Source organism: Anolis carolinensis, chromosome 2, assembly GCF_035594765.1.
Source record: "Anolis carolinensis isolate JA03-04 chromosome 2, rAnoCar3.1.pri, whole genome shotgun sequence".
NCBI classification, from domain to species: Eukaryota; Metazoa; Chordata; class Lepidosauria; order Squamata; family Dactyloidae; genus Anolis; species Anolis carolinensis.
The window spans coordinates 238,656,912-238,681,590 of NC_085842.1; the positions used below are offsets into that span (position 1 = coordinate 238,656,912).

A 24,679-nucleotide genomic window follows, 5' to 3' on the forward strand; every position below is an offset into this window, starting at 1 on the left:
AAGGGTTGGGCTAGATGGCCCTTAGGGGTCTCTCCAAACTCTTGGATTCTGTGCTATCATCATCATCATCATCATCATCATCATCATCATCATTATGTAGAGGCTAGATGGCCATCTGTCAGGAGTGGTTGGATTGTGTCCTCCTGCATGATATAAGGAAGTTGAACTGGATGATCCTTAGGGGTATCTGCTAACCTTAGGATTGTATGATATTCTTATTCTTATTCTTATTCTTATTGAGAGGCTGGCTGGCCATCTGTTGGGAGTGCTTGGATTGTATCGTCCAATGGCAGAGTTGGGTTGGACTGGATGGCCTTTAGGAGTCTCTCCTCACTGTCTGATTCTGTGATTCGATTTGTATTATTACTGTGCAGATCTTGGATGGCCATCTGTCAGGAGTGCTTGGTTTGTGTCATCCTGCATGGTTGAAGGAAGTTGAACTGGATGATCCTTAGGGGTGTCTCCTAACCTTATGATTGTATTGTCTTCTTCTTCTTCTTCTTCTTCTTCTTCTTCTTCTTCTTATTATTATTATTATTATTATTATTATTAAGAGGTTGGGTGGTCATCTGTTGGGCGTGCTTGGATTGTGTCCTCCATGGCAGAATTGGGTTGGACTGGATTACCACAGTAATTGTTTCATATTACAGTAGGATCTCACTTATCAAACATTCGCTTATCCAGTGTTCTGGATTATCCAACGCAGTCTGCCTTTTAGTAGTCAATGTTTTTGTAGTCAATGTTTTAAATTCATTGTGATATTTTGGTGCTAAATTTGTAAATACAGTAATTACAACATAGCATTACTGAGCACTGAACTACTTTTTCTGTCAAATTTGTTGTATTACATGATGTTTGGTGCTTAATTTGTATAATCATTACCTAATTTGATGTTTAATAGGCTTTTTCTGAATCCCTTCTTATTATCCAACATATTCACTTATCCAACGTTCTGCCGGCCTGTTTATGTTGGATAAGTGAGAATCTACTGTATATTTATAATCTTATATTATCTGCTTAGAACTGGATTATATGAGGCCACTTCTACACAGCTGTATAAAATGCACACTGAAGTGAATTATCTGGCAGTGTGGACTCAAGATAATCCAGTTCAAAGCAGATAATATAAGATTATAAATGGGTACTATAGCTGTGTGGAAGGGCCTTGAGTCTACACTGCCATATAATCCAGTTAAAATCAGATAATCTGTATCTTATAGGAAGTGTGGAAGAGGCCTGAGGCCTACCTGACCTGTCCCCTGGGCTGAGTAGGTTGCTAGGAGACCAAGTGGGCATTGCTTAGCCTTCTAACTGGCAGCAATTGGATAAAAACAATTATTCCTCTCCCTCTAATTAGGACTTTATTTATTTTTATTTTCTTTTTGTTGTATGAACGTAGAGGCATGGATGAGGGGTTGTGTTGGCATGTTTAGTGTTTCCTGAATGTGTAGTTTTGTTTTGTCCTAGGCTGATTTTTTTTTATCCTTTTATATATATAGATACAAAGTAGAAGTGGTTATAAATGCAAGTACTTTTGATATTTTCTGAAATAATATTTTTCAGTACTGTTCCATTATCCAGGTGGAGGCCACCAGCAGGTGCTAGAGAGAGAGAGAAGGATAGTCCATTTTACGGGGGTTAAAAAACAGAGAAAAGTCCAAATCCTTCAACATGCTAGGGCCGTCCCCCGTGTTTTGGCAGTGTAGACATCCAGCCTTGATTTCTGTGCAGAATTGGGTGTGGGTGACTGCATCCAGTGCAGCCTGGGGATGCAGAGTGGCTATCCCTTCCTGCCCTCCCCAAAGAACAAAAAAATGGACATAGCTGAGTTTCTACATCTCAACTTCCTGGTCCCTCACCATGTGACTTGCAATGGAGCTTCTTGGGGGGGGGGGGGTATTTGGGGGAAGGGATAGGGGAACAGGAAAGATGGGAATCTAACCCTTGCTTTGGCAAGGCTGGGATATAGGATTGGTATGCCAAAGCCAAAGTGGCTGAGAACCCCTATGTTAGGCCACAATGCAGCCTGCAACCACCATTTGTAATGCTGGTTCCGAGCCACATTATTTGCCTATGTAGATCTGCCCTGTGTCTACCTTCTCTTCCACATGATACACCAGCTACTTCTTTTCCTCTCCAATATAAACACAACAGAGAAAGGCCAATGAGCAAGCAGGCAGCAACATGGAGAACAAACGAACTGGAATGGTTGAGATACAGGGTTGGCTTCCCAAGCTGGCTATGATATTCAAGTATTCATTGACTGATCTGTGGGAATATAATTACAAATGACTATAAATTTCCTCTTATATAAATATATTACTTTGGTAAAACAAAGTGATTTTCCAGTCCCACAGACCATAATCCTTAACAGTTACCCAGTTGGTTGTGCTAGCTGTGGTGTGGATCTTTTCCCTTGAAGTATGGTTCCTGGTAGGGGATCCAAATACAAGAAGATGAACTCAGCGATTTCTATCCTGGAAAGTCTAATAAAAGCTCTTGGCAGCTATATGGTGGTTTGATTTTGTCCTAACCAGACACAGCTACAACAAGCACCTCTCATGACCTCTCCAAACAACAGATATATACAGAGCTTATTGTCTTAATCAGAAATTGTGCTTTCAGGTCTACCAGCCAAAAGCTTTCAGTATATCAGCGCCTTTCACTTTGTGATTTGTGACTTCTTCTTAATCTCTGTTGAGAAACTTGAAGCCAAATAATAAAAGGAACTATTTTTCATAGCAGATTAAGGTAAAGATTGTATGAACATGCATATTGTATATACTCATATACATATAGGGCCACATCAGAAAGGCCAAGTGAAGTATCCTGCTTCACCAAGAAAAAAAGAGGGGCAATAGGCCGAATCCGTCACCTCATGCACAGCTCTTTTCACATAGGGAAAGAGTTACCTTCCTGGTGAGGCCCTGTGGGAAGCCTCCCATGTTCTGGGGAACAAGGCATCTGCCAAAAGTCACATGACATCATGTGATGTCTGGCGTGGGGCTCTGTCCCCAAGACAGTGTGGAAGCATCCTAGAATGTTAAATTCTTCCCATCTGATGAGGTTGTTTCTTGATCTCATGTATAAGTTGAGGGCAGATTTAGACAAAATAATGAATTTTGATGTAGTGGAAGATCATTCTGTGGAGAATGGAAAGCATCAATGCTCCTTCAGGGTTCAACCATCCCTGGCCATCACTGCTGCCACATCTTCGACCAGGTATTCAAAAGATGAGAAGGTACAGTAATTACATTGAACTGTAGATAGGTCAAACCAGGTTTTAGAGGTTGATTTTTTGACCAACATTTCTAGACATATGCATGAGTAGTATGTAGGGCATATTAAATATAATTGCTCAAAACCCAAAGAAATTTAAAATAAAATAAATCACAAGAAAAGACACTCATTCGATTGTCCCTCTTTGAACACATCAGGTATAATCAGCATATATTCCATATTATATGATTCCATATAATCAGCAGTATTCCAAAAGATACTGAAAAATGACAGCAAGTCAAGAAGACTGCTGTTGATTATTTTTATTTTATTTTTAATTTTTTGCTGTTCTAGTTCCTTTTCTCCTTATTCTGTATATTTGTTTACTGTAGAAGCAAATCTAGTCTAAGATATATAATATTTTTAGAATCCTTCCTAATGGAACTACTGTCTGGAACAAAGTAATGGGAGTAGTTAAACTGCTTACAAACATAATTTACAATGCTTTCCAAAATCAAGTTAAGTCCAATAAAACTAAGTTAGCAATTTATATTTACAGACTTAATATATAGTCTTACAGAAATGAAGTTGAACCAGGCTTAGATAATTAATGCTGGAACTAGAGGTTATCCACTAACAAAATGGAGTGGTCTGATAATGTTGCACTCACATCCTATTTAGTTCCACTGCATTCCAGACTAGATTTAACACATAACTGAGGCAAATATTTTTGAGATTATGCTTGGGTGAAAAGAGTGAAAGGTTGTACCAATGGTGATAATAGTTCAAATGCTACACTTGAGGAATTAATTTCCCTTATGAGGGGTTGCTTTCTCTCACTTCCTGTTGTCTCCAACCTGTTCTTAACTATGAGTCATTTGTAAGTCAGATGTTTGTAACTCGGGGACTGCATGTAGAGATCTCAGAATAAGGAAAGCTGTTTCCTATTGCTGATCCATATTTAATTGTGATCTTCTCATTTTGGAAATTTGATTAATCACTTGTGGTTTTATTTTACATATTGCCAATCCTTCCATTTTCTTTTGCTATTTGCCACACTGCTTTTCTTGTTATTTTCACTCCTGCTCCTCCCTTTTGAAAGGATAAGAGCGTATTTCTGTGATTCTATTCTTCCTTGTGAGAAAGTATTGAAGACAATTGTTGTTTTTTTATCTTACAAATTTCAGCCAATCAAAGGGGGGGGGGGAGGTTGTGTTTTTATACTCTGCTAGTGTTGATTTTGTAGTGTTTCTGTACTGATCTATTTGTAGATAGTTCCATCTCCTCCTTTTTTGTTAACCTGTGAGCATTGGTTGGGCTCATTCTACCTCTGAATTTCTTTGTGGAGACCGTTGTGTGTGCTGCCATTTTTTGTGCTTTTAGAGATCACTCTCCTCTATTTTCCCAGTGGTTCTGCTTTTTTCCTTCCTTCTAGATTTGGGAATTGTGTTGCTCTACATTACTGATCCTTTTATCTGTTTTATCTCCTTTCCATTATCCTGTCAGCTATAAGAAGTACAATCCAGTTAAACCCCATGCCGTTTTCAGTGTCTACATTTCAGTGTGTCTCTTCTCATTTTCAAGAGTCTCCCAAATTCAGGAGGGCAAAATTCTGTTTTTTGTTCCAGCAATCAAAAGATCTTTTTTAGCTCTGGGATGATCCGGCACATTGGCAGCAATGGGATAACTTCCCAGGCTCCCTTTTCTGTCATTTTTAGGGCATCAGTCTTAAGAAACCACTTTTTCTGGGATCATTTATCCTCATATCCTTCAACTAGACATGGGGTAAGGCATCAGACTTAAGAAACCACCTTTGTTGGTATTATTTTTCCTTATATCCTTCAATAAGACCTGGATTAAGGCATCATACTTAAGAAACCACTTTTTTCTGGGATCATTTGCCTTCAGCACACTTTCAATGCAGCTGAGTTAAGGCACCCTTTTTAAACACTGATTTCAGTGGAAGCCACACCACCTGAAGAAGCATTAGCCTTTCTTACAAAAAAGATAAAAATTACTTCCTCATTTTATGGTGGCTATAGCAAGATACCGCTACTCCACATTTGAAACCTGCATCATGGGAAGGGCATCATTGGTGGCAGTTTATGTATTGCTATTGGAATAAAAAAGCAAGGCAAGTGATGTAGAGCTGCATGTGGCACTGAGAATTTAGATCACCAATGAACTGGAGCATGATCGGTCTCTCTCCGAATCCTGCTCGCAATGAAAAAATGGAGGCCCAGCTTGGCTAAAAGACATGTCAAGGTTTTCTTCTGTTCTAATTGGCTCAACAGGCAGACTTACAGAGAAACTACCATGTAGGCACACAGCTGCCTCTCTGCACTCCATGTATAGCTGAATGGAACAGAAAGTAGCCGTGGGCAGCAGCCACGTGGTCTGTTGCAGCCAGAAAAAAATGGTGGCAGTGCCTGTGCCAATTCCAAAGGTTCTTGGATGAAACTGATTATCTGGATCCATTTCAATCTGGGTTCAGGCCTGGCTATGGGACAGAGATGGCATTGGTCACCTGGATGGATAATCTACAAAGAGAGCTAGATAGAGGGAGTGTGTCCCTCCTAGTTCTCCTGGACCTCTCATCAGCTTTCAATACCATTGACTCTGGTATCCTTCTGGGCCAGCTCTCCAGGATGGGACTTGGGGGCACTGTTTTACCTTCCTGGAGGGTCGGACCCAGATGGTGGAGCTGGGAGACTCCTGTTCGATTTTTATGGGGAGGAGTGAATGTCTGTTCCTAGTTCCAAGCCAAGAAGTACAATTTTATGAAGGTTATCAGAATTGTATTGGCTGCAATATAGTTTCCAGTTGTTTTAATCCTTGTTTCAAAGTTCATAGCATATTGATTTTCATAAGACAAGTGTGTTTTCTCCTCACTGGATGAGACACTTCTTGAAACCAAATTGACAGAAGAAATGTTTCCTCTTATAACCAAGCAAACAGCAAGAACTCAGAAGGCATACATCAGGTTGTGCCATAAACTTGACATATCATGTCACTTCTTCAGTGCTTGCTAGAAATGATTGCTCTCTCATTTTGCACCTGTGTTTTTGACTTCTGGTTTTTCATATCAACTGCTTAGATCATTTGTTCAATTCATCTGCTTAGCTAGTATTTTCTCAAGGCATTCCAAGAAATATACATTTAAATGCCAATGCCTCAGAAGGCAATCGTAGTTTATACAGCAGTACTGTTTCATTTGTCATGTAGCTTTGATAGCATGTGTGTGTGTTTGTGAGAGAGCTTCCATTTATTTGATTGCTTTACTGATTTTTCCCCCTCTTGAATACATTCATTACTTCTTTGACTTGTTTTAAAGTTATTACTTGATCCTGAATTTAATGCTATGGATGAAAGTTCAGTGATAAAATTGGGATATTTCCCCAGTTTGCAAACTGGCACAAACAGGTTGAGCCCCACGTTAAGCAAAGTCAGGGAATGCTCCAGAGTTTCCACACTTCAGGCAGAATGTAGACCTAATGACCAGGACCAATGCAAACTGGTATGCTGCTTACATGGACTGGTACTGCCATACCCTTTCCCCTGTACTTGTCGATGTAAAGAGAAAAGAAGTCAGATCAAGCATATGTTCCCCCTGTCGCTGTGGTAGATAGCCACAAAGTTTCAGAGGAGCTCCTGGCCATTGCCAGGCATTTTTGCTAACATCAGCAAAGACACCCAAATGACCAGGGAGAAGGAAGGGAAATCAAACTTGTCAAGAAAACCCCATGATAGATTTGCCCTTGGATATCCATAAATCACAAATAATTTGAAAACAAACAACAAAATAGTGACAGAAAAGAAGATAAGTCTGAAAGAAACGTTTAAACAAAGACAGGTCAGAAGAGAGGAAAGATAAGGAGTGAACCAGTTATCAAAGATTGATGAAATTTTGTAAGATGAATCCACAAGAGAGAACATAAGAACCGGATGGGCCTTGTGGTCTTCTTCCAATTCCGTGATTCTGTTGGTTCAGCAGAATAAAGAGACAATTAAGAAGTTTGGGGAAAATACCTATTCTTTCTCTCGGACAGAATGCACACATTTCACCACTAGAATTAATGGTTTGACTGGAGGAGAGAGGAAGATCTTTAGATGGTGGTGGTAGTGGTGGTGATGGTAGTGGTAATGTGTGTAATCACTATTATTCTGTTTTAAGTGGGATAACATTGACAGCCCCACCCAGGAATTATTTAACCTACTCTTCTTAGAAGTCATTATTATCTCCCCAAATACACACATGATAGGCAAATAGAAGCAGAGAAGGTATACATTTGGTCCATCTTGATTGTAAACTTTAAGGAGAGATGAAAAAGAGGGCAAATGCTGGATCATGGTGTTTTGCTGTTTGAAGCTCCAAATTATATCCCCTTTCTCCTAAATTCTAAAAATGCAAATCCCAGCACATGTGGTCTGAATTCACTTTGATACATCAGAACTCTCATTTATTCCAAACTTAGTATACTGTGTAGAAGCTTGAAAAGAGAGAAGATAAGGAAGTGTTAATACATTACAAAGATGGAAAATGGAAGGGTTTTGCACAAGAGTAGGTATTTGGAGAATGGAGAAGGTAACATCGGATTATAGAAGGCTAGGGTATCAAAAAATACTTTAAAACTATAATTCCTACATTCTCCAGACAACATAGATAGTGCACTCTGGGGCTGATTCTGGGACTAATAATAATTTTAATAATCATCGTTATACATTTAGGAAATAGTAATAGTACCAAGCACAAGAGAAGTGAAAGGACTGAAAATCAGAGACTGGCACTTTGCTGCCCCTAGAAAGCAGGTGGAGATACTGTTTTATTCAAGGACCATAATTGTAATCAGCAATTTGTTTGTCTGTCTGTTTGTTTGCTACTTTGTTACTTTGGATTTTTTTTTGTTGCTCAGATGCCACTGAGAAATTAGCTAGAAAATGTCGCAATCTCGTTAGTACACAATCATCCTTATCAATTACTTTTTAATTAGGAGGCAAGTAGGCACAGAATCTCAAAACAATTAGTTCTTGCTTGTTTCAAAAATCCTAATGCTTGGGGTTGCTTGGAAACTTGTCACTTGAGCCCTTTAGTAATTTTCATTAACTACATCTAAGAGTGAGGACATTTTGCCCAGTTGCATCCACGGTCCCTACAAGAATTGTACTGATAATGAGAAAATCAGTAAATTACCATAAATTTTTAAAAAAACCAAAAAAAAAAAAACCTTGACTCAATCAGTAAAACAGCTCACAAGGTCACATATTGCAAAATGAAGTAAAAAAGAGAAAATCATTAAGTCAAATACAAATGCAAAGAGTACTTACTAACTTATTGAAATTAATAAATAGATTAAAATCAAGGGATGTGGTTAGTTAAAAAGTGTATGGGAGCCATATAAGTAATTCCACTTTCTGCTACGGTAGAGACATACACTTTTCCTTATTTTATACTCACAAGCAGGAATAAACTAGCTGTGAGAGAATGTGACTGTGTGAGAATGTATTTGAACCAGACATTTCTGTAGTTTTGCAGATAATTGGATACTGGTTGTTTTGTTGATGTTTTAAACATTTTAGTGGGACTTTTGTTATTGGCTTCCTTGAAAATTCCTGTAATTAAACTGTAAAGACAATATTTTGAACTGTTTCAAAATTTCTTTTATATGTCATTGTCAGACTGTCAAATATTTTCTTCAATTTTTTTCCTGTATTTCAGGTCTCAGGGTGGAGAATTCAGAACTGAATCAAAATCTACACACTCGGGGTAAGATCAATTACGCATGTTAAAATTTTGATATGGTGTGGCTAATAATTTTAGAAACCATATTCTAGAGGTGTTGATGTGTTGCTCAGTGAATAAGAAGCTTTTCCTATCTTTTTGGGGAAGTGGAAAAGTAGCAGCATATTTGAAGTAACAACCACGATTGGTGGGAATGAGAAAGGAGGCCTTCTCTGTGATCGCTCCCCATCTCTGGAACTCCCTGCCTAAAGAAATAAAAATGGCACCCATCCTCCTCTCCTTCAAAAAACTTCTGAAAACACACGTTTGTATCTTAGCGTAATGAGAATAGGAGAACTAGCACAATCTGCACTTTATAGCTGCTACAGTCTGTTTCAAATTACAACTCGATGCTTGCCGCATTCTTGCAATTTAGTTGTTTTTAACTGGTTAAGATGCATGTTTTGTGTAATTATGTTTTATTGGTGTAATTATGCTTTATTTAATTGTTTGTATCTCTTATATTTAATTTTTATTTTTTAGGGTAATAAGTCTGTTAATGTTTAATCCCCATTTTTTGATACTGAGTGATCTTAATGATGGCATTGAATGTTTGCCTTTATATGGATATGAACTGCCCTGAGTCCCTTTGGGGAGAGAGGGCAGTCTAGAAATAAAGTATTATTATTATTATTATTATTATTATTATTATTATTATTATTATTATTATACTGCAGGTGGTGTATTCTAAGGCAATGAACTGGTCCATGTTTCTATCTAGAACCATTTCAATGGTTTGTTTTCCTCCAAGTAGTAACACCTGTTACCCTACTATTAATGATACATATTTTCCATAACTTGTAGTTCATGCTAACTTTTATGGCTAGTGCATTTGGGAAACATGACTATGGAACTTATCACATTGGAACTGATTTGTGGAAAATCCATGGGGACCCAGTGAGGAGCATGGAGAACCCATTTCCCCATCCCCCACATCGCCGGGCTTCCCCTTTATCTCATTCCATGAGGGAAAGTGTCCACTGCTCAGCTTCCCCCTGTTGATCTCTATGTAACACGGGAAGCTTCCCTTGTTGCTGCCATGGTTGGATACACTGGTTCTGTCAGAGTTTGCATATACACTGGACTCTCAGGTAACAAATAGAAACAAGAGATGAGGCCTAGCTACCATCAAAAAATTGCTGACTCATCATGCTGCAAGCAGGTGATGGCTGATGCAGTGGCGGAGGGTATAAAAAAGGGAAGTACCTCCCATGTGCTTTGTGGAGGAGTATTTAGAGATAGCTGTATGTTGTAAATATCTTGTATGCATTACAACTGAAAATATAAAGCCTTCCTGTGTTTGGAACAAGCATCTGGAGTGTTGTGTCTTGTATTCCTGCCACAACTATAAGGAGAGGAGCTTGGATTCGTACTACTGGCTGCAAGGGAAAGTTTTCAGGATTTTGCTAAGGTCACAGAGCAGAACCCTGACAGGTTCTTCTTCCCTTTTGCAATGGAATCCCACTGGAAATAGATGTGTGTCATGGGATGGGAGCTGACAAGTTCTGTCGCAAAAGGGAAGAGAACTAGTGTATGATGGGCAATTTAGCCCATATGATGAGGTCGTATGTTGAACCAAATCTTGTTGCATGTTGTGAAGTCATCCTTTTAAGATCCGGTTGTACTTTGATCTGAGTTTCTCATCATATTGTCTTTGAATTGAGGTGATTTCAAACAGGATTTTCAAACAGAACCGAGGCAAAGTTACTTCTAAAAATGGCAAAGGTCTTGGTTGATGTAAATGACAGTCATAGAAACTGGAAGCCTCATCAAAAAAGATTTTGAGAAGACAAGGGTAAGAGTTTATCAGAAGGAGAAAATGATATATCACCGCTCAATCATTTTCAAACTGATTTCAACAACCAAACTTTAATGTCATATCTCCAAGAAATGAAGTTGAGCAGCCACTGACAATCTTAGTGCTATTTTCAAAATGTACTGCAGGGTTTAAGATTGTTCTGTAGATTATAGGTAATAAGCTGGAGTTTTTGTTGCAAAGGAATGCTCTAGTTAGCATTCCACGGAGATAAAGCTTATAAGGTAGCATAATTTGTATTACACAAATTAGCTGTCATACACAGCACATTTGGGCAGACAACAAAACCCCTGAAGAGCAAAATCCCAAGCCCATGAGAACCAACCTGTCAGCTCTGTTTTGTGTTTTTTGTGGATTGTGTGAAAACACCAGCATCAAATGTATCCATGAAAAAGCAACAGCAACTCTTTGAAGCTATACATATTAGTAGTCTATGAGAACTATTTGTGAAAGAGCCTGGGAAAATTTAAAGTTTTCTATAAACATATAAAACATACCAAGAAAAAGCATGTCTTAATGTTACTGAGCTTAAAATTCTTGCTTTCTGTTGAAATACCATCTTTCTTCAGGTAAGGATGGAGAGTTTTATTATTGGGTGACTAATAATGACCTCTGTTCCAATAAAGACATATTGTGAAAGGACCCAAAAACCTTTGTTGAATAAGAAAGAGGTATTGATAGAATCCAAAGGTGTTGAGGCTAATACATATGTCACACTAGTTGTACTGATGGTTATATTACACCAAGATCTGGCAAACTACACCTGGATCATAGGAGATGCCATATGGCAGGAAGTTGGGCTCTAATGCATTTATGGTCTCTTCCAACTATTGATTCTATGATTGGAATTGTATTTTCTGTACACTACCTATGTCAACAATTCCAAAACTGGGGTCCCCACTTGTTTCTGGGTTTTAGGGAAATTCAAGACCAGTAGCATATGGGGACTCCAAATTGAGAAGCATTGACCTAGAAAAGAACAGTTATAATGGGCTGCCTTAATGGTATACCTGGACATTACAGTTTGGCATTGGATATAAACATGCTGTTAAATTTTCAAAATGTATGCCACTTGTGGAAAGAATGACTCTGGATAATAGTTTAAAAGCAAAGGAAACTTGATAGCAAACAGGGGCATGTGACTGTATTTTTGAGTGGGAACGAAACTTGCACTCATTCCAAGAAAATTCAGTAAAGGTCATACAAGATAGGAGTGCTTCCTGAAATAATTAATGATTCAAATGATTTAGTGTCATCTGTTGCCTTGTCTCTGTCATTACTACTGTGCTATATTCTTTCAAAGGTAGATGAAGAAAAAGAAATCCTGCTTTTTAAAAGGCAGACAAACTTGGCATTCTCCTCTTTCATTATTTCAGCATTCAAAATTCTCTCTATATTATAAAATGGTGCATAGAATCATTGCTTTAGGTTAATCCCTAGATTATAGGATACAGCTGAAATGAAAAGGTTTCAAAACTTTAATTTTGTGTAGTCTCGAAAGGAAAAAAGATGTTTAAATTGAACAAATCTAATTCAATTATACAAACTTTAAATGAAAGTACTTGATAATGTCAGAAAGATTAGCTTCTTCTAGGACAGCATAAACGATGAGCTCTATGAAGCAAAGGACAGCTCCAAAATTTAAATTCAAAGGGGCACTAAGGAATTCTTTGTGTAACCTGGCAAAAAATGTAGAAATGTCTTCAAGGTGCCATTACTTAAGCAAGTATAAGTACTTCTCTGTTATACAATAAGAATAGTATCACCGATACTTATATGCTGGGAGTAGCTAGTGGTGAATTTCCCAGATTTAGATATTAAAAATCATATTTTATTACCTAGCATTTACAGGTGCAAACAGGGCAAATGTAAATAGCCAGATAAATATAATTACTTAGCAGTGGGAGTAGTTGTATGACTATTTTTGAAACTGGCCAGAGAGTCATCCCGGACGACCCTGAGATTTCTATAGAGAACTCCTCTCAGGTCGAAAAAAATAGTGGGGGCTTTTATTCATTGTTTCCCTACTTTCGCTGGACTTCTGTATTACTGTAATCTGCAAAAGTAGGCCTACTAAATAATGAATGCTTTTTATTCCTTAAGCTAATCATATGCTGTGTGATATAAGATTATAGAAACTGTGCACACAAGTCAGGAGTTCCGATTCAATAGACTTTTGTGATTTCTGATTACAATACAGTATTTGTGAAATTTACTCATTCTATATCCCCTAAATTCCCCTATCTATATATCCCTGATTTCCCCACAACTGACTAATGCATACATAAGTCATACTGTACTATAACTAGTGCAATGCAAACGTAAGTTTGCCATTTAATATTTCACATGTTCTTGTTGCTTTTCTCTTCCAAATAAACTTCTAGTTCAGTGGTTCTCAACCTGGGGTCCCCAGATGTTTTTGGCCTTCAACTCCCAGAAATCCCAACAGCTGGTAAACTGGCTGGGATTTCTGGGAATTGTAGGCCAAAAACATCCAGGGACCCCAGGTTGAGAACCACTGCTCTAGTTCATTGTAATTCATATCTGTCCCAGTGAGCTGAAGACTAGACCACAAGCATTTTTTATTTTGTTTACATTATATTTAGTTGAACAGAAACCAAGTGGTTATTGATGGAATGGCTATCCATATTATATACCTTCTCTTGCTCCTACATTAACTGTCGATTTATGCTTTAACATGTAATTATTGTACCAGTCCTTGAAGTAATCAAGGATGTTTCTGACAGTGTGGGAAAATATTAAAATTTCAAAATCAGTTATTCTGTATTTCAATCTGTTTTTGTTCCCATGCTAAGAAATTCTCTTTGTATGGAGGTGGAATGAGTGGGAGAATGCTTTGAAATAAGCACATTGTTAGTGATGGTGTGGCCACCTTTTTGATTCTTCCAGTCCGTCACAAGCTGTATAATTAGTCCTTCCCTCTCTTTCTGTATGTCACAGCTTCCATATGCCTCCTACTCATAACAGCAGGGTTTGGGATGGTCAGAAAAGATTATGCATTTTTAGGGTGTCATACCTAGCAGGAGAGTGCAAATTTAAAAGGCTGCCCTATCTTGTAATGATGATGCTTACAAGGAATGATTCAGAATAAGTTGAAAGATCAGAGCTCAGGAGTCACCTCATCACTTTTATGGAGTGAATCCATTTATATCTGAATCAAACTATGATGTGTGCTGCAGCCTTCTTTCTAAATGCAAATGTCTTCTATATGGTCTCAATGTGATTATGATCCTTTCCCCAAAACCACCCATTCTGAATCATGTCCGCTTTTGTTAAAAAGGAGTAGCTTTTTGTTCTACATGAAACGTGCAGAAAAGGAGAACTGAAGCTGTTAAAAGTGGGTGGAAATATTAAAGTTGGATAGTGATATAAGTTCCACCTATCTCTATATATGACAGGACCTCAATATCTTGACTACATAAGCATTACATTTCTTTGGTAAAGAAGGTATCTTTTTTTGCTTGAGGGAGTTTCTGAAATCAAAGGAATGGCTGAGGTACAGAATGGGATGTGATAACCAATATGTCCAAGCAAGGTAGGACAAGCAGCAAAACAAGTAGCTTTAAGACAGTGGTTCTCAACCTGTGGGTCCCCAGGTGTTTTGGCTTACAATTCCCAGAAATCCCAGACAGTTTACCAGCTGTTAGGATCTCTAGGAGTTGAGGGCCAAAACATCTGGGGACCCACAGGTTGAGAACCATTGGTTTAAGATCTGCATTTCTGCTCAGGACTCACCCTGAAATAAGAGGACAGTGCAGATTAGCCCTAAGAGAATGGGAATCTGGATGAGACTACATGGAAAAATATGATTCATTGGACAGCATGGAGCTACTACATGTACTGCTTTGTTACCATCACTTTAAAGTCAGCTAGAACCAGATCACTAGCCAGTAAAATGATTACAGTATGGACATCTTGTGTTCTCTGTAAGTGCATCAAAGTCAGCAATCTAACTTTTGGGGCAGCTGAATTTTTTGAGTATTTTTCTAAGGTAAACATACAAATATTATGTTACATCAATTCAAAGCATAGGTAACTGAGACATGTGTCACCATGGTCAGATCAGAGTATCTTCAGGAATGGGCACAATCAGTCCCATAGCCAGCATTTTGATTCGGGAGGGGCTGGGATTTTGGTTTTTTGGGGGGGGCTGAGTCTGGGTGAGAGAGGAACTACCCTAGCAAACCTTTTGTATCGTTATCCCAGTACCCCCATGCATATGGGATATATTGAGCATGGTGATCATATCATGATATGAATAAACATAACAGTTTAAATAATAAATGTAAGGCCTTCTCATGGACCACCCTGAGAATTTCGGGGGGGGGGGCTGAAGCCCCTCAAGCCCCCCCCCCCAGCTACATGCCTGGGCACAATTAACATATAAACTTCAATCGTGTGATCTAAGATCAATGTATATTAATTGTAATTTCCTTAATGAGCCATACTGTTCCTGAAACAGCAAATCTGCTGTTAATCTTAATTTGTTCCTTCTCTTTAGTACACAGTTTCCCCTTTCTCTCTCCTCTGTTTGAAGAGGACATGCTTCATCTCAATGCAAAGTGAGATGTTATGAAACTTTACATTTTATTAAGTAAATCTACTTCATATGTTTTTCAAAGAAGACTAAGCCTGGTTTATTTCTTCTGTATGTGGGATGCTAGTGTGGGACCAGCAGTTGCTCACCACCTGCTTGCAAAACAAATGTACTACTATTTATCACATTCCTTAACAAGAGAACCCCAGCAGGCAAATATGAGAAAAACTACTGACTCATATTCATAAGTACAGGCCAGAATGGCTATCCTGTATCAAAATACATGACAATTGTGCCCAAATCCACTGATCTATGTTTCAGCAATAGTGATTTGAAGCAAGAGGGATTCTCACTATGATGCAAAGATACAAACCAGAAGAAAGGGACTATACCTTTGAAAAGTGAGGGCACCCAATGACTAGGTCATTAATCAATAGACATCCAAAGAGAAAAAGTGCTCACCTCTATTCTTAACCAGCTTTGCCTTCTATTTCTTCTTTGGCCTCCACTCACATCTAATGGCTCAAAGGAATTCAGCCAAGACATTGACAGCAATCATTTGCAAAGATGCATCAGTTCACCATTAAACATATGTTAGGTGCATTTTGAGAGGATTTGGTTTTGAAGTTGCATTTTTGTTTAAGAAATGTCAATGTAAAAGGCAAACTTTCTCTGAACTATAAGAGTAACCAGTTAATTTGGAAAATATCTTATAACAAGGCAAACAGTTTTTTTCTACATTTTTCACTGATTCAAATTCTTAAAGAAGTTATATGTAGATGTACTGTTAGTTTACTAACATTTTGTTTTCATCTTATTGCTTTGGGAAAGATCTCTGTAATAGTATCACAGGCATTTAAGATTTAATACAGCATCGCAATCTGCATTTTTGTGCATTTTATTTCTCACTGATGTTATCATTTACAATTGTTTTCTTCCATAAAGTCACGTTTATAGCCAGTCACCAGTCTAGGATAACTCTGCATCCAGTCCAACTCCCTGCCTTGCAGACTATTTTAATTTTTATATTGAAAGTTGCATGTACACTATCTGGAAATTTCTTGGGTTAATTAACTGAAATGCCCTAAAGCAGTGGTTCGTAACCTGGGGTCTCCAGATGTTTTTGGCCTTCAACTCCCAGAAATCCTAACAGCTAGTAAACTGGCTAGGATTTCTGGGAGTTGTAGGCCAAAAACATCTGGGAGCCCCAGGTTGAGAACCACTGACCTAAAGGCACAAGATCTCATCTACTACTGGAATGCAAGGCAAATCCTGATTAGTACTTGGATGAGAGACTACCAATGAATACCTTGCCTAAGAAAACAAGTTGATGGGCAACATGAAGGAACATACAGACATACAAGAGTATATAATTGTTAAAATAAATAACTTTTTCAGCCTTTAACATAGCAAAGGGCTCTATGTTATTCATGCGGTTTTCTGCACTGATAAAACACTGCTTTATATTTTTTTGGAGGGTAGTTTATAATGGCGTGTATAGGGCCATCTGTGCAGATAAATGAAAATAGCATGGTACAACTTTAAAACAATGTCTTTTTGCAGTTAAAAACCCATAATAAATCTATGCATATAGCTAGCATATATTCCATGTTTATTAATAAGTGGAAAAATAAAATTTCTAAAATCATTTCTCTTGGTTAAATCAAGGGACAATTAATGGCATCACCGGAAGGCTAAAAGGTATGGTAAAGAAAGAAAAATACTGTATTTTGCTAAAACATTATTTCTGAGCACTTTTCCATATATCCTTTATACGAATTTTTCCCACATCCACTCTGGTCCTTCTGCAACAGGAAAGAATCGGTGACACATTGATTCTGTTTTTAAGCATGATTCATAACACCATCTACTAGGTTATTTAGACAGCTGAATACTATTCTAGCTAAGCAGCCAGTGCTTCATAAAAGCTATAGTTGTTATTTAAATTATATGCCTAATGATAGTGGCTCTTCTGTTTGGAGTCTAGCTTTCTTGCCAAATTGATTGTCACCAAAATTGTCTGAAATGCCACCTGGAATGGGTGAATTCAATTGAACTCAATTTTACTTTGTTATCATTCTTCCATTGCTAAGTGCATTTCATCCTAACTCTAAACTAGATTGCAAATGCAAAGGTAATTATATATTAGTCTACAAAACATTTGTAAACAGTTTCCAAAGTAATGTGTTTTATATGCATTTTTGTAATGTACACATATTTGTACACTGCTCTTGATTGTGTAAACATTCAAAAATACATAGTAAAGATGTTTATATTTCATGCTTGCTCTTCCGATGTTGTCCACTTTGGTATAGATCTGTACTGAAATTATATCAATTGAAATTATCACATATCTGTACTGTAGTGTTGTTCTTTCATGTGTTGGGTAGGCTCAGACAACTATAGGTTCACAACTGAATTATCTACCCAGTACATTTCTTCAAACCTATATCTTCATCAATCAAAAATGCATGATATTCTTGCACTAAGAGAACTACTATTTTGCAAAGGAAAGGGGTAAGGGCAAATTTACTAATATAACTTCTTGGCCAATTTTTGCCCCTCATTCCTAATCTGAGAAGATCTAAGCAAAAAACTAGATGTTGTCAATGTTTGGATAATGTTGATCTCAAGTATCATAAACTGAGCCCATCTCAGTTTCTTTCCTTGTGGCTTTTGCTATCATAGATGGTGAAGGTGTCCTTGAGGAGGGTGATTTGATTTATCTCTCTTCTCCTTGCTAGATAAGATTTTTTTAAAAGAAAGTTTCAGAAAGTAAAGAATAAAAATGTATAAAACAGGCATGGAGCTTGCTCAGTCAAATGATTTAACATAACCTTTAAGCATGACAGGTAAAATTATTATCCTCAAAAGACTATCTTTGATATTCTTTCTACTCCATTCACTATTGCATGAAATATTATGCATCTGTCTTTCCAGGTGTACTACAATACTAATGAAATCTATGAACATTACAGCTGAAATCAGAGACCTCTTCTGGGAGAAACCTTGTGTTTCATGGACTGCCAATTCACATTGCTCTTTGTGCAATGAGTGTCAGTCATCAGAATCTTTACCCAAGTCAGCTCCAAGTCAACTGCTTTCATGCTTACCCATGAAAGGAAACACCCAATTTGTGCAATGCAGAGAAAAGAACATGGAACATGAGAAGGGAAATCAAGGAATCAAGGAAGCTAATAATTCTGAAACAAGAAATGGAACATAAAAACATAATATCTGATATGTGTGAGCTGAGATGAATGGAACATGATAATTGTGTAATGTTATTCTGGAAGTGGCAATCTAGTGAGGCAAGATATGGTAAAAGTAGTCAGGGAATATAAAGCAGAGTCTGACTGAATAATGCCAATAAGACTTCATGGAAAAACTGTCAGTCTAAATTAATGCTTTAAGTGGAAAATGAAGACTCTGAAAGAATCTGTACTGGCATCTAGGAATAAATTGATTACACACTGACACCATTAACTGAACATATTGATCATCATCTGCTAATGGTAACAACCAAAGCAGAATCAAAAAGTATTGGAATATTTTACTTAGAATTAAGATATTGAACAGGAAAATTCCTTACCAAATTTCTTGAAACAAGCAACTTGATTATTGCAAACTACAGAATAGAGAGATATGTTGACATTATAGCATAACAATATAAGATCAAATGGACTGCATAATTAGAAGCAGTATATGGAGAAATTCAATTCTCTATGAAAAATAAGACTAGGAACAAACTGTAGCAATGGACTACTAACATAAGAAATTAGACTGAAGTTGAAGAAGCACAGTAAATTAGTGAGAAAATGCAGTCCATTTCCCATAAATTGTAAAAGTGAAGTAATGAGCAGATGTGCACCATGAAGCCTAACTGAGCAGGAACCAGAAAAATTATTGACCAAAATCAGGAAAGTAACATTTTTTTTAAAAAAAAATCACTACCTGTAGCCAGAAAGAAAAGCTTCACTGCATGGCAGACAACAGTCTTCAAATAGCTAAGAACAGGTGCTAAGCAAACCTTTAAAAATACATAAATATGGTCAGAACCCTAAACACAACTGTTTGTGACTTATTTGTAGGGACAAAGACAATTATTATAACTATAAATACAAAGAAATTTAAGATGGGCAATCTTTTCATCAGATTCAGGACAATTCAGATCAAAAATATGGAAACTATATGAGCCACAAGAGAGCAAAGTGTATGATCTGAACTGTATAAACAAAACAATGGAAGAATACACGGAAGAACTATTTAAAAGAGATGAAAAATGTCAGATTCTTCAAAGAAGGAATCATTTGACAATGAACCCACAATTTTAGAAAGTGAAGTGGAATCTGATCTCCAAGCACTTGGGGAAAATAAATCACCAGAAATAGATACCAATAGAGTTGTTTCATGCTTTTTAGGTATTTAAACATTTATCTCCTACCTTCTTTTCAAAGATCTCAGGGTGGCATAAAAAGAATCTGACAAATTTAAAAGAATGCCAATATAATTTTCAAAATGACTTTAAACAGCTGAAAATATATTAAATAATTTAACAAGTTAAAAATTCCAGAATCAAAGTACTTAAAATGTTCTTAAATGCTTTAAAAACATGCACAAACCAAGATTTGTCTAAAAAAATACTTTGTTCTGAAGTGAGAGCACCATTGGAACAAATCAGACCTCCAAATGGAGGATTTTCTAAAATTGAAATGTCATAAAAGAGAAGGCCCTCGACTATGTCCTCCTATAGCATATTGCCCTAGCTGAGGGGACACAGAGAAGGACAAGGACAACACAGATCTTAAACATTAGGAGAGTGTATGTATAGATATCTGCTCCTTCAAGGTCCTTGAGCCTGAATGTTTCTAAAAGATCAACTAATTAACTATATTTTGTCTGACCTCTAACTGAAATCTAGTATTTCTTTCACTTATGAATGTATGGAATAAACTACCATAGTTTTCACTTCATCATGTTACAATTGTTGCATATCTCAAAATATTGCTTGTTCATCCATCCTTTGGAATTATGGTAGGTAGTTGTTGCAGCAAGTTAGGTTATTAGGTATTGAAATTTCAGAAAAGTTGTACAATGTAATTTTGAATAATCCTAAAATTTAATTTAAAGACATGTCAATGTCGAGCATTATAAAACTATGTGCTGCTACATTCTGAGATGGGGTCCCTGGTTTCCACCTGACTGGCAATGGGATCTGTGGAACAAAAAAGGATAATAACACCTGGTAGAGATCATAAAAATTGTGGATTGCTGTAAAATGTGTGAGATTGCTCGTATGTGTAATCTGTATCCTGGACAAGAGGCTCTCAAAACAGAATATGAAGAAACATTATGATTTCCAGGTGTGGCCACATAACCTGCATTTTATCACTATTGTATATCAGTTTCACTTATATGCATTACCATATAATGGAAAGCAAGATTAAACTTAGAGGAAGGAGGTGTGAAAATCGAAGGAGGTTAAGGAACATAAATAATTTAAGGCACATAACTTTAAAATGATGGAGATAATGAAATAGATTTTCCATGCCTTGGCTCTACATTGATCAATATGAGAACCAAGAGAAGACTAGGAACATATCATATTCTCAAATCTAAAGATGTATAATTAAATACCAAAGTTAAAATAATCCATGCCATTTCTGTTCTTTGTGTAAGGTTATAAAACCTAGATGATCCCTTGGTAAAAAATCTAGGTGATAATGCGAATTCTCCGGTTGACACGATCTGCCTAATTACATTATGAGAATCATGCTTTTTCTGACATGTAGAAATAATTAGTACCTAATGGCAATTGCCAATTCATTATTATCAATTGTTATCAGATAGTTTTCATGCAACACCTTTGACCTTCCTGAAAAATTCACAGCAATCCCTATCATTGCATTTATCTGTGTTGTTCTCAACTTCCAAAAATTGAAGGAAATTCTATTATGCAATTACTTTATATTCAAAAACCATGTCAATATCTACTTATCATAAGCCTGAAGTGACTCATATTTACAAAGGAAGTAGAATAGAACATGCAAATTAAAAGCTAAAAATAAAATTATTTCTTTCATCCAAAGTCCAATGTTGATATTAAATATTTGAAAAATAAGTTATTTCAAGTGCAGTTGAGCTCAAACCTTTCTATTTACTTGTTTAAAGACCTGTCAACTTTGGCAGGACATTGGTGGAGGGGATTGTTGCTTAGGCCATAGTAGAGTTTTGCAAAGGTCAAGACAAGGTATTCCTGTTGAACTAGAGACATCAAAAGGAGTATATGCTGGGTCACCATTTCTCTTCCAACTAGTATCCAGAGTATTGGGCATTGTTCTTGTGTGCCTTCAAGTTGTTTTCAATATTTCCATTTTCATTTCATATTGGGTGGTGGGAATTTACATGAAAATTAGTGCTTATTTTGATAAGTGCTTTTCTTGACAACAACAGGTCCCTTTTTGCAACCCCTCACCCTACATGCTGCAGGCATGGGACAACCAAAAAGATTCTGTCCAAGGGCCTATAGAGGCCTTGCTTACTGCAGTTGATGTATCCAGGATTATTGATAGTCATATACAGTGGAGTTCTTGGGATCCCAACCTCCCTATAAGTGAAAAGCTTGGGCCTCTGTATTATGTACACAAAACAAAATGATGATAGTTTGTGGGTTCATCTTGGATGGCCAGAGTATTACTATGCACAATTATGCATTTTCAGAACTATTTTAGGCAGATTTCTGACACAAAGATTCCCTCCCCTTTAGAATGAGATTCAGACTTGATCTAAACTTACCTCATTATTAGTCTCAGTGAGAGATGCAGTATTAATATCTAACTCACGATGTAGCCTTTGAATCTCTTTTTTTCAGTAGCAATAGGCTTATTCTCATCACATTCCAAATTTGCTGGAATCTCACTTTTTTACATTTGCTGGCTGGCTAGAGAGAAAAATGCTTCTAGGTCTATATGGCGCAGAATTAACAATAACCACTAATTTAGCAACTAACTCCAATCAACCTAAAACAGGCCAGTATTTCTTATTCTGAAGATAAGATCTCCCATACCAGCCCCAGGCCCTCTGCTTCTTCCTTTTCACAAAAATAAGCATCAGGTATCATATGAAGAACAGGAAACAACAGAAATAGATTCTGCCCAGCATAAAGTAGCTATAAAAGCTACTTCCAGCAAAATGTAAGGAAAATAAGGTGCAATAGCATTGTATGCTCCAAAGGTTAGCCTCATTTTCATTTCAGAAGCCATTCTTTCCAGTGGGATCTACTTGAATCTATATTGGCAGGCAGTGCACTAAGGATACACATCTAACTGGGTTATTGAGCCTCTAGAGAAAAAACTTCATGATAGTGTGCTATAAAAAGTTAAACTGAAAATACTTCAGCATTCATAACTCTGCATGATCTTGGTTGCATCTTGATCTGAATTAATTTAACTGCATAGAAAGTTCTTTATGGGAGAAACAAAGATGTCTGGTTAACTGTATGAATGATGGATGGCTTGAGCAAAGTCAGAGCCACACATGGACACCTCATAAGCCCTGTTCCAGTTTTGCCATACCTTCAACAAGGGAGTTCCTGACTCTGGATTCTTTCCTTGTTCCCAAGCAAGTGTGCATGTCAGTAGTACAAGCATAATAATGACCAAAGACACACCATATGCTGAATGAAATAAGGTCACAACTGTATTTGTTACAGCTTGCCAGGATTGGCACACCCGCTGGATCATGGATCCCCTTTTTTGTGCTTCATGCTTGTTGTCATATGTGACCTGACTTCTTGAGACAGCTGCTGGGCCACCCCAGCTGTGGCTTGTTTCCAGATATCTGAATTTTTGATGTGGTATGTGTTTTCACCCACCTGAGCAATCACTGACCCCACTGCATCCAGGAGCCAGGATTCCCCTGGTGGAAACCCTTACAATTGCCAGTACCCTTATGTACTGACCCTAAATTTGAATACATGACCCAGGTCAACTACTCAACCCACAGTTATGAAATATTACATTCAGTGAAAGGAGGGTGATCTGTAAATCCAGAATGAGACTAGTAGTCTCCACCTCTAGAACCAGCTATATATGCCCTCTATGACACCTGGTTTCAATCAATGATGAGCCCATAACGTCTGGCCTCCATTGGCTGTTCCAAGCCTAGGGCTCAAACGAAGGCTTACCGGGAGCCACCATGTGCTCTCCAGCACCATCCCTCCATCTTCCTGGGAACAATGGCACCCAGAGATCCAGACACCGTTTTTTTCTGATGCAAGAAAATTGATGTGTCTAAAGAGTAGAGTTCCTATTCACAGGGAGGGTGTCCTTTGGAGTAGGGAGATTGGAATGTCAAGAATCTTAACCATATAAAAACTTCCACACAAATATTCTTGTTTAACCAACAGTTTAATTTTTGCATCTCTTTTCCTGTACAAGCCTTAGTCTGGACATATATTTGCAGTTAATATGTAATGGCTACACTATGGTAAATTGCCAAAGCAAAGTAATATTTTCCGAGGCAACATAGGTATAAAGTGTGCATAAACATAGATACATTGTTTGGGCACTACATTTTCTTCCATAGCTTTATTGTGTCAAGAATAATTAATTCTGGATAGTGTTTTTATCAGCTGGTATCAAAAATTGTATGTAGCTTGAAACTTTCCTCTTATTTCAGGACTTTGGGTATGCTAGTCATCATCAAGATAAGGCTGCTGATGATTTTGCTGATAAGGAATACTGATATTGAAGTATTTACGAATGAACTTGAAAGCACATTTAAACTTGCAAAAGCCTGTTACTAGAAATGTTTATAATTCTGGAAGTAATAAAATGGATTATATTTCATTGTGCATCTGAATGGAATACAGTATCTGTTATGTCAATGTTACATGACAGATTATTAATACACTGTCACTGTTATCAGTAGATACCAATCTACAGTAACAGCCATGAACTTGAAACTGCTCTGTTTCTCCCTAAGTATCCTTGCTTTCTAAATCACTTTTCTCCTCTCAATACAAATGATTTTCTGTACCACAAAGAGCAACTGTATATATTTGTCCTGCCACAAAATTGATGACCTTCAGCTTGTTAAGTAATATATTAGTACAAACCAGTAGGCCATAAATCGACTCACAAATTAGTTTTGTTCCTGCTCGTTTCAACCAAAAAATAGAAGGGCTGACTGTGTTTATAGTATATGGACACACTGGAAATCCATATTCACAACATGCTCATTGAATTATAAAGTCCATTTTGCTATTCTGGGATTGCAGACAGTTGTTATATTTCATACTATGTTT

General features: G+C 37.2%; 1 protein-coding gene across 44 annotated transcripts in view; it reads left to right on the forward strand.

Annotated features, from left to right (window-relative positions):
* ptprd (protein tyrosine phosphatase receptor type D) overlaps positions 1 to 24,679 on the forward strand; it is a 1,517,053-nt gene that overhangs the window by 601,320 nt on the left and 891,054 nt on the right. For all 44 annotated transcript variants that reach the window (XM_062974169.1, XM_062974170.1, XM_062974173.1 and 41 more), the window contains exon 7: positions 8,936 to 8,983. The gene's annotated coding sequence lies outside the window, so the exon portion shown is untranslated. The remainder of the gene's footprint in view (positions 1 to 8,935; positions 8,984 to 24,679) is intronic.